Raw genomic sequence first — 10,113 nt, forward strand, 5'->3', positions numbered from 1 at the left:
TTTTATTTATTTTATTTCACCTTTATTTAACCAGGTAGGCTAGTTGAGAACAAGTTCTCATTTACAACTGCGACCTGGCCAGATACTGATACCAGATACCTGACCTGATACTGCCCACACAGTAGCAATACATGCTCCACGGTCTCTGTTTCCTGGCAACAATCACACTTTCCTGTTGGATGCTTTCCTATCACATTTAAGGACTTATTCAACTGGCTGTGTCCCACACTAAAAAAAAGGCCTCCACTCCTCTGTCCCTTCCTGCCGTCCTCTCCCCAACTTTCCTATGTACTAGAAATAAATGCCTTCTCTTAGTTTCTCTATTCCCCTGCTCCTGCCATCTCTGCACCATCGCTGTCCATATCAGGCTTTTTGCCTCTGCCTTGTTCATTGAAACTGCAACCTCAACATCCCCACTTCTAAGTGCTTGTTTAGCCAGTACATCAACTGAGATCTAGCCTTTCCAGTGAGGTCTGAGCTGCCGAACCATACGCTATACTGCCATAGTCTATTACAGATTGGATCAATGCAACATACATGGTCCTCAATGAGGAACGCCCATCCCTCCACTCCTTCCCTGCCAGACAACACATCACATATAGCACCTTCTTACACGTTCCCACCACTCTCTCAATGTGTTCTGCCCAGGTCAGTCTAGTGTCAAAGTATACCCCAAGGAATCTGAATGCCCCCTCCCTCTCCAAGTTTCTCCCATATAATCTCAAGCATACCTCACCTCACACCTTCCCCCTGGTAACGAACACTGTCTGAGTTTTCTTTACAGAGAACCTAAATCCCCACCGCTCTACCTCATTAATTGCTTCCTGTAACTTTCTGACTATGTATGGCACATTTCTTCCCCACTTCCATAAGGCCCCATCATCTGCAACTAACGACCGCCCAAAATCCGTTTGTACCTGAGAGTAAACATCATTGATCATGATTGAGAACAACAGAGGACTAATCACGCTCCCCTGCAGTGTACCGTTATCCACCAGGTTATCCGCCTGATAGAGACTTCCCCACCCTCACCTGGATAGACCTTCCAAACAGGAAATCCTTTATCCAGTTGTACGTTCTTCCTCCTACCCCCATAATATCAAGCTGGATTAACAACCCCTCCTTCCACAAAAAAAGACAGCTACAACAGTCTCCTTGTTCACCTGAGCCTTCCTGACCTCTGCTTCTAAGCAGAGCACTGGGTCCATAGTTCCCCTCCCGTTCCATCTTACATACATGTGATGTTAAAGCTATTGGCCAATTGCTTGTTGGCCTCGTTGGGTGCTTCCCTGGCTTCCGAATTGGTACAACTACTGCCTCCTTCCAGATGCCTTGTAGTTTTCACTCCTCACACACTCTGTTGTACAACACCAATACCTTATCCAGTTCCTCATCCCTAAGATGGGCCAAAATAACATAGCACACCTCATCTGTCCCAGGTGAAGTTAACCCAGCCTTACCTATTGCCCTTTTCACCTCTGCCATGGTAAATGGTTAATTCAACTCATCATTTACATCCTCCCTCCTATCCAGCACTCCATGGTGCTCCTCTCTCGTTCCCTCTCTCCCCCTCCTCTGACACATTTGCCGAGCTATGCACTTTGGCCATCATCTCTGCCTTCTCCTCACCTGTTACTGCCACATCCTCCCCACTCGCCAACACTGGATAATCCCACTCCCTTCTGACCCCACTCATCCTCTTAATTATTCCCCACAATTACATTTACATTTAACATTACATTTAAGTCATTTAGCAGACGCTCTTATCCAGAGCGACTTACAAATTGGTGAATTCACCTTCTGACATCAATTCTCCCACAGGTGTCCCACAGGTGTCTCCCTTCCAAATGGTGTCACAGAACCAACGCCAACATGCCCTCTTTGCCTGACGGATAGTTATCCTCACCAGGGCCTGCTTAAACTGAATGAGATGTTGGAAGTTATGCGTCCTTTTCAGTACTTTAGATGCCTTGTTCTTATTCCGCACCATTTCCCCACACTCCTCCATCCATCGTGGGACTGCTTTCCTCCTCCTCCTCCTCCCTGAACTCTTAGGTATAGCCTCAATAGCTGCCCCCACTGAAGCTGTTCTCACCCAGTTATTCATACAATCCACATCCCCTCTCAAATTCACACGAGGCATCGCCTGCTCACTCAGCTCCTGAAACCGATCCCACTTTGCCCTTCCAAACATCCACCTGCCTACTCCATCCACTGACACCTCCACTTCCCACCCACCTACTGTTCATACTATGGGGTAATGATCACTCACTACTGTCGACTCCTCCCATAACATCCACTCACAGTTTCCTGCCATCACACTAGATACCAGAGTGAGGGCCAAGGCAGATTCTTTCCCTGTGGCTACATCAATCCTGGTCCCTCGGCCATCATTCAGGCGCCCAAGATCTTTAATTTCTATCATACTTTCCATCACTTGGCCATTTCCATCCATCCGTTCCACCTTCCCCCAGAGCGTGTTGTGGTCATTAAAATCCCCACACCACATTACTTTACTTCTATCCGGCCCTCCACCCTCTCCAGCACTTCCAGGTCCAATATCTGACACAGATTATAGTAGTTCCACGATCACCCCTCCTCTCAGCCACACCTCCACCACCATATATTCCTGTTCAATACCTTTGCCTAGCATCCTGTAGGGAAGTCCCCCCCACACATCTCTGTCCCTACGAATCAATACATATCCCTGTATAATAAGCCATGTTTCCTACACACAAATCACATCAGGCTTAGCTGGAATAGCCACAATGAACTGCTTGAACTCCTGCCCATTAGCCAACATGCTTCGAGCATTCCATTCCACCATACTGTCTACAAGGAGCAAAGTGATCATGCTGTTTTTACATGGGTATTGTGAAAATGAACTGTGTTTGCGTGTGATTGTGGGTGTATTAATTCCACCAATTCTGTTGAAAAACATTTCTTAAACGGAAGTAAACGGAACGGGATAAACATACCTGAATTTGTCAAATGGAAACTCAAATTTGTAACTGTTAGACTAATGATTACGCCCTAGATCAGCTAGATGCAGGCAAGAGTATACAAGGCGGTATTAAATGTGTCACTGGCTGTCACCTTGATTACTCAAAATTCTCTCAACCTGTGCACATAGAAGGCCAGCACCCCGGAATCGCTTCTTCACTGTTGACGTTGAGACTGATGTTTTGTGGGTACTATTTAATGAAGCTGCCAGTTGAGGACTTGTGAGGCGTCTGTTTCTCAAACTAGACACTCTAATGTACTTGTCCTCTTGCTCAGTTGTGCACTGGGAACTCCCACTCCTATTTCTATTCTGGTTAGAGCCAGTTTGCACTGTTCTGTGAAGGGAGTAGTACACAGCGTTGTACGAGACCTTTAGTTTCTTGGCAATTTCTCGCATGGAATAGCCTTCATTTCTCAGAACAAGAATAGACTGATGAGTTTCAGAAGAAATGTCTTTGTTTCTGTCAATTTTGAGCCTGTAATCGAACCCACAAATGCGGATGCTCCAGATACTCAACTAGTCTAAAGAAGAACAGTTTTATTGCTTCTTTAATCAGAACAACAGTTTTCAGCTGTGTTAACATAATTGCAAAAAGGTTTTCTAATGATCAATTAGCCTTTTAAAATTATAAACTTGGATTAGCTAACACAGCGTGCCATTGGAACACAGGAGTGATGGTTGCTGATACTGGGCCTCTGTACACCTATGTAGATATTCAATTTTTTTTAAATCTGCGGTTTCCGGCTACAGTAGTCATTTACAACATTAACAATGTCTACGCTGTATTTCTGATCAATTTGATGTTATTTTAATTGACAAAAAAACTTGCTTTTCTTTCAAAAACAAGGACATTTCTCAGTGACACCAAACTTTTGAACAGTAGTGTACGTTGTAAACTTTCCTTCATAGGCCAGGTTGTAGTAACATCACAATGGGTATAGTATAGGGAACATCTGAGTGTCATTCAGTAGTCTAAACCTATCGATGTTACATTGAGCTGGGTGAATGGAATATAAATGACAGTCATCCAATATGCTGACATAGAAAATAAGGCCATGCTCATAATAGTTTAAAAAAAGCATCCTTGTTAATCATAAACGTCACCGACCACCACTGACATATCGATGTGTATATAGACGGAACAAAAATATAAATGCAACATGCAACAATTTATATGATTTTATTGAGTTACAGTTAATATAAGTCAATTGAAATAAATTCATTGGGCCCTAATCTATGGATTTCACATGACTGCAAATACAGATAAGCATCTCTTGGTCACAAATACCTTGGATCAGAAAACCAGTCAGTATCTGGTGTGACACATCTTCTTAGCATAGAGTTGATCAGGCTGTTGATTGTGGCCTGTGGAATGTTGTCCCACTCTTCTTCAATGGCTGTGCGAAGTTGCTGGATTCTGGCGGAAACTGGAACACGTTGTCGTACACATTGATCCAAAGCATCCCAAACATGCTCAATGGGTGATATTTCTGGTGAGTATGCAGGTCATGGAGAACTGGGATATTTTCAGCTTCCAGGAATTGTGTACAGATCCTTTTGTCATGGGGCCGTGCAGTATCATGCTGAGACATGAGTTGATTGCGGCCGATGAATGACATGACAATGGGCCACAGGATCTCCTTGAGTGCATTCAAATTGCCATCAATAAAATGCAATTGTGTTCGTTGTCTGTAGCTTATTCCAGCCCATACTATAACCCCATACCATAACCCCAAAGCCACCAGTCTACGGTTGCGAACCCACAGTTTCATTAGCTGTCCGGGTGGCTGGTCTCAGACAATCCCGCAGGTAAAGAAACTGGAGGTGGAGGTCCTGGGCTGGTAAAGAAACCGGATGTGGAGGTCCTGGGCTGGTAAAGAAACTGGGATGTGGAGGTCCTGGGCTGGTAAAGAAACTGGATATGGAGGTCCTGGGCTGGTAAAGAAACCGGAGGTGGAGGTCCTGGGCTGGTAAAGAAACTGGGATGTGGAGGTCCTGGGCTGGTAAAGAAACTGGGATATGGAGGTCCTGGGCTGGTAAAGAAACCGGAGGTGGAGGTCATGGGCTGGTAAAGAAACTGGATATGGAGGTCCTGGGCTGGTAAAGAAACTGGATATGGAGGTCCTGGGCTGGTAAAGAAACCGGATATGGAGGTCCTGGGCTGGTAAAGAAACTGGGATGTGGAGGTCCTGGGCTGGTAAAGAAACCGGAGGTGGAGGTCCTGGGCTGGTAAAGAAACCGGAGGTGGAGGTCCTGGGCTGGTAAAGAAACTGGATATGGAGGTCCTGGGCTGGTAAAGAAACCGGAGGTGGAGGTCCTGGGCTGGTAAAGAAACTGGGATGTGGAGGTCCTGGGCTGGTAAAGAAACTGGGATATGGAGGTCCTGGGCTGGTAAAGAAACCGGAGGTGGAGGTCCTGGGCTGGTAAAGAAACCGGAGGTGGAGGTCCTGGGCTGGTAAAGAAACCGCAGGTGGAGGTCCTGGGCTGCTAAAGAAACCGGAGGTGGAGGTCCTGGGCTGGTAAAGAAACCGGAGGTGGAGGTCCTGGGCTGGTAAAGAAACTGGGATGTGGAGGTCCTGGGCTGCTAAAGAAACTGGGATGTGGAGGTCCTGGGCTGGTAAAGAAACTGGATATGGAGGTCCTGGGCTGGTAAAGAAACTGGGATGTGGAGGTCCTGGGCTGGTAAAGAAACTGGGATGTGGAGGTCCTGGGCTGGTAAAGAAACTGGGATGTGGAGGTCCTGGGCTGGTAAAGAAACTGGGATGTGGAGGTCCTGGGCTGGTAAAGAAACTGGATATGGAGGTCCTGGGCTGGTAAAGAAACTGGATATGGAGGTCCTGGGCTGGTAAAGAAACTGGATATGGAGGTCCTGGGCTGGTAAAGAAACTGGGATATGGAGGTCCTGGGCTGGTAAAGAAACCGGAGGTGGAGGTCCTGGGCTGGTAAAGAAACTGGATATGGAGGTCCTGGGCTGGTAAAGAAACTGGGATATGGAGGTCCTGGGCTGGTAAAGAAACTGGATATGGAGGTCCTGGGCTGGTAAAGAAACTGGATATGGAGGTCCTGGGCTGGTAAAGAGACCAGATGTGGAGGTCCTGGGCTGGTAAAGAAACCGGAGGTGGAGGTCCTGGGCTGGTAAAGAAACTGGATATGGAGGTCCTGGGCTGGTAAAGAAACCGGAGGTGGAGGTCCTGGGCTGGTATGATTACACGTGGTCTGCAGTTGAGGCCGGTTGGATGTATAAAATGGCGCAGGAAGAAATGGCAGCAGTTTTACGGGCGCCAAACCAATTGCGCTATTATGTTTTTTTTTGCGTTATTTGTAACTTATTTTGTACATAATGTTTCTGCAACCGTATCTTATGGCAAAAAAAGATCTTCTGGATATCAGGACAGAGATCACTCACCTCGGATTAGACAAAGATAAGCAAGATGCACAGGACATTCTCCAAACACCCGACAGGGCCAACATCTCCATTATTTGCAAGAGGAAGAAACGCAGGTATAGAGGACACAGAGCGGGATGCCTCGTGAGGACACGCAGACTGCGAGTGGGAAAGCTGCCGTTACCGTTAATATTACTCGCCAATGTGCAATCATTGGACAATAAATTAGATGAGGTACGATCACCAATATCCTACCAATGGGACATCAAAAACTGTAATATCCTATGTTTCACGGAATCATGGCTGAATGACAACTTGGATATTCAGCTTTTTTTATTATTTTTTTACTAGGCAAGTCAGTTAAGACCAAATTCTTATTTTCAATGATGACCTTGGGTTAACTGCCTGTTCAGGGGCAGAACGACAAATTTGTACCTTGTCAGCTCGGGGATTTGAACTTGCAGCCTTCCGCTTACTAGTCCAACACTCTAACCACTAGGCTACCCTGCCGCCCCAAAGTGGGAAACACACTGCACCGGCAAGATAGAACAGCACACTCCGGTAAGACAAGAGGGGGAGGTCTGTGAATATTTGTAAACAACAGCTGGCGCACAAAATCTAAGGAAGTCTCTAGATTTTGCTCACCTGAAGTAGAGTATATTGTGATAAATTGCAGGCCACACTACTTGCCGAGAGAGTTTTCAACTATTTTCGTGGCTGTTTATTTACCATCACAGACAGATGTTGGCAATAAGACCGCACTCAGTCAACTGTATAAGGAAAAAAGCAAAAAGGAAACCACTCACCCAGAGGCGGCACTCCTAGTGGCCGGAGACTTTAATGCAGGGAAACTTAAATCAGTTCTACCAAATTTCTATCAACATGTTAAATGTGCAACCAGAGGGAAAACAATTCTAGATCACCTGTACTCCACACACAGAGACGCGTACAAAGCTCTCCCTTGCCCTCCATCTGGTAAATCCGACCACAACTCTATCCTCCTGATTTCTGCTTACAAGCAAAGATTAAAGCAGGAAGCACCAGTGACTCGGTCAATAAAAAAGTGGTCAGATGAAGCAGATGCTAAACTACAGGACTGTTTTGCTATCACAGACTGGAAGATGTTCCGGGATTCTTCCGATGACATTGAGGAGTACACCACATCAGTCACTGGCTTTATCAAAAAGTGCACCGAGGACGTCGTCCCCACAGTGACTGTACGTACATACCACAACCAGAAGTTATGGATTACTGGCAACATTCGCACTGAGCTAAAGAGTAGAGCTGCCGCTTTCAAGGTGCGGGACTCTAATCCGGAAGAAATCCAAGAAATCAATACAGGACTAAGATTGAATCATACTACACCGGCTCCGACGCTCATCTTATGTGGCAGGGCTTGAAAACTACTACAGACTACAAAGGGAAGCACAGCTGCGAGCTACCCAGTGTCACAAGCCTACCAGACGAGCTGAATCACTTTTATGCTTGCTTCAAGGCAAGCAACACTGAGGCATGCATGAGAGCATCAGCTGTTTCGGACGACTGTGTGATCACTCTCTCCGTAGCTGACGTGAGTAAGACCTTTAAACAGGTCAACATACACAAGGCTGCGAGGCCAGATGGATTACCAGGACGTGTGCTCCGAGCATGTGCTGACCAACTGGCAGGTGTCATCACTGACATTTTCAACATGTCCCTGATTGAATTTGTAATACCAATATGTTTCAAGCAGACCACCATAGTCCCTGTGCCCAAGAACACAAAGCCAACCTGCCTAAATGACTACAGACCCGTAGCACTCACGTCCGTAGCCATGAAGTGCTTTGAAAGGCTGGTAATGGCTCACATCAACACCATTATCCCGCACATCTGTTTATAGAACCATGATGAAACATGTAGGAAATGTTATGTTGAAGTACTAAAATTCCCACAGTAGAATGTTGCTTCTTAATAATGTTCTCTGAACCAACACACCTGAACACTGAACACACTTAACAAAATATAGGATAGAGAGAGTTTTGTCGATGCTGAGAACGGAATGTATATGTTTCTAAATAACATTCTTAGAACATTTTCTGAATGTTACTAAAGTTTTCTTGTGTTTTTTAGGAAATTATTTCTTCACTTTCTGATAACAGAATGTATGTTTTTAAATAACATTCTTAATTCAAAAGACACTCGTACATCTGAGCAATCTTTTTTTCAGGTGCATGGTAACAGTTGAACAAGATGAGGGAAAAAGGAAACCGCACACTGATCTTGATAGTACCACTGGTATTTAATAAGCTTTACATATCGGCCTCACGGCCTTCGTCAGAGCTTTTGTGAGTTTAAAAAAAATTAGCACCCTTATGTAGACCTGGCCACACCCACATCCGTTCCACGCATCGAAAGAGGTTGGAGGCGAAGGAAAAAAAAAGAAGTGCTACCAAATATAACAATATGTATTTCATAAATATTCAAGTAAAGTGTGTAAATAAGACGTATTAAACATGTCTGTTAAACCACAATGAGGACATAGACCTACCAAGCAAGTTTTCATTAATCATTGGGTACATTGTACGAAAAACAGAGTAATCTTAAATAGGAGCATAATTCATGTTCAAATTCACAACATAACATACATAGGCATTTCATCATTAAGTCCTTTAGGAAATAATGTCTGGAGGGTGAAAATCTCAAAACATTCCCTTTAACTCAGAGTATTATTGATATCACCTCCCCTGTCTGATATCTTAACTTTCTCTACGCCACAAAATCTAAAAGGTTTTACATCACATTTTTTGGCGGCTGGGTAGCCTAGTGGTTAGAGCGTTGGACTAGTAACCGAAAGGTTGCAAGTTCAAATCCCCGAGCTGACAAGGTACAAAGCTGGCTTTCTGCCCCTGAACAGGCAGTTAACCCACTGTTCCTAGGCCGTCATTGAAAATAAGATTGTTCTTAACTGACTTGCCTAGTAAAATAAAATAAAAAAATCATTCAAATGTACTGTGATTGGATAATCCCTGTTGTTTCTTCTGATTGAACTTTTATGTTCACTAATTCTCTGCTTGAGAGAGCGGGTGGTTTTACCGACATAGCAGAGACCACATGGACATTTAATAATGTAGATAACATGGGTGGTGGAACACGTAATGATGCCATTTATTTGGAACCGTTTTCCTGTATGTGGGTGGCAGAAATATTCACACTTCATCATATTGTTGCACTGTGCGCATCCTCTGCATTTAAATAACATTCTTAAAATGTTCTCTGAACATTACTAAGGTTTTCTTGTGTTTTTTATGGAAAGTTTTCTTAACATTCTCGCAAACAATTTGAGAACATTTAAATAGAACCATGAGGAAACCTGTTATGCTGAAGTACTGAAATTCTCACAGCAGAATGTTGCTTCTTCATGTTCTCTGAGAACATTCCATGTCAAAGTAGTTGGAGAATGTTCCTAGAACATTACGAAAATTGAAATGAAATGTAACTTTTAGGAAACGTTCTGATAAACTAATGAAATGCCAAGAAATGTATGTTTTTTTGTTAAGTTCCTTAAAACTCCTGAGAATGTTCAAAGCCAAGCAACAATCTTGTACCATTCCCAGAATGGTGTGGGAAGGTTGTATGCAAAATAACCATAAGACAGTCACACTCTCGCAAAGCTCTAAGGTTCTCAGAACGTTATGTGCTAGCTTGGAGGCTACCCTAAATTGGGTCCCTTTTCTAAATTCTAGCC

This window comes from Oncorhynchus masou, chromosome 31, assembly GCF_036934945.1.
Source record: "Oncorhynchus masou masou isolate Uvic2021 chromosome 31, UVic_Omas_1.1, whole genome shotgun sequence".
NCBI lineage: Eukaryota > Metazoa > Chordata > Actinopteri > Salmoniformes > Salmonidae > Oncorhynchus > Oncorhynchus masou.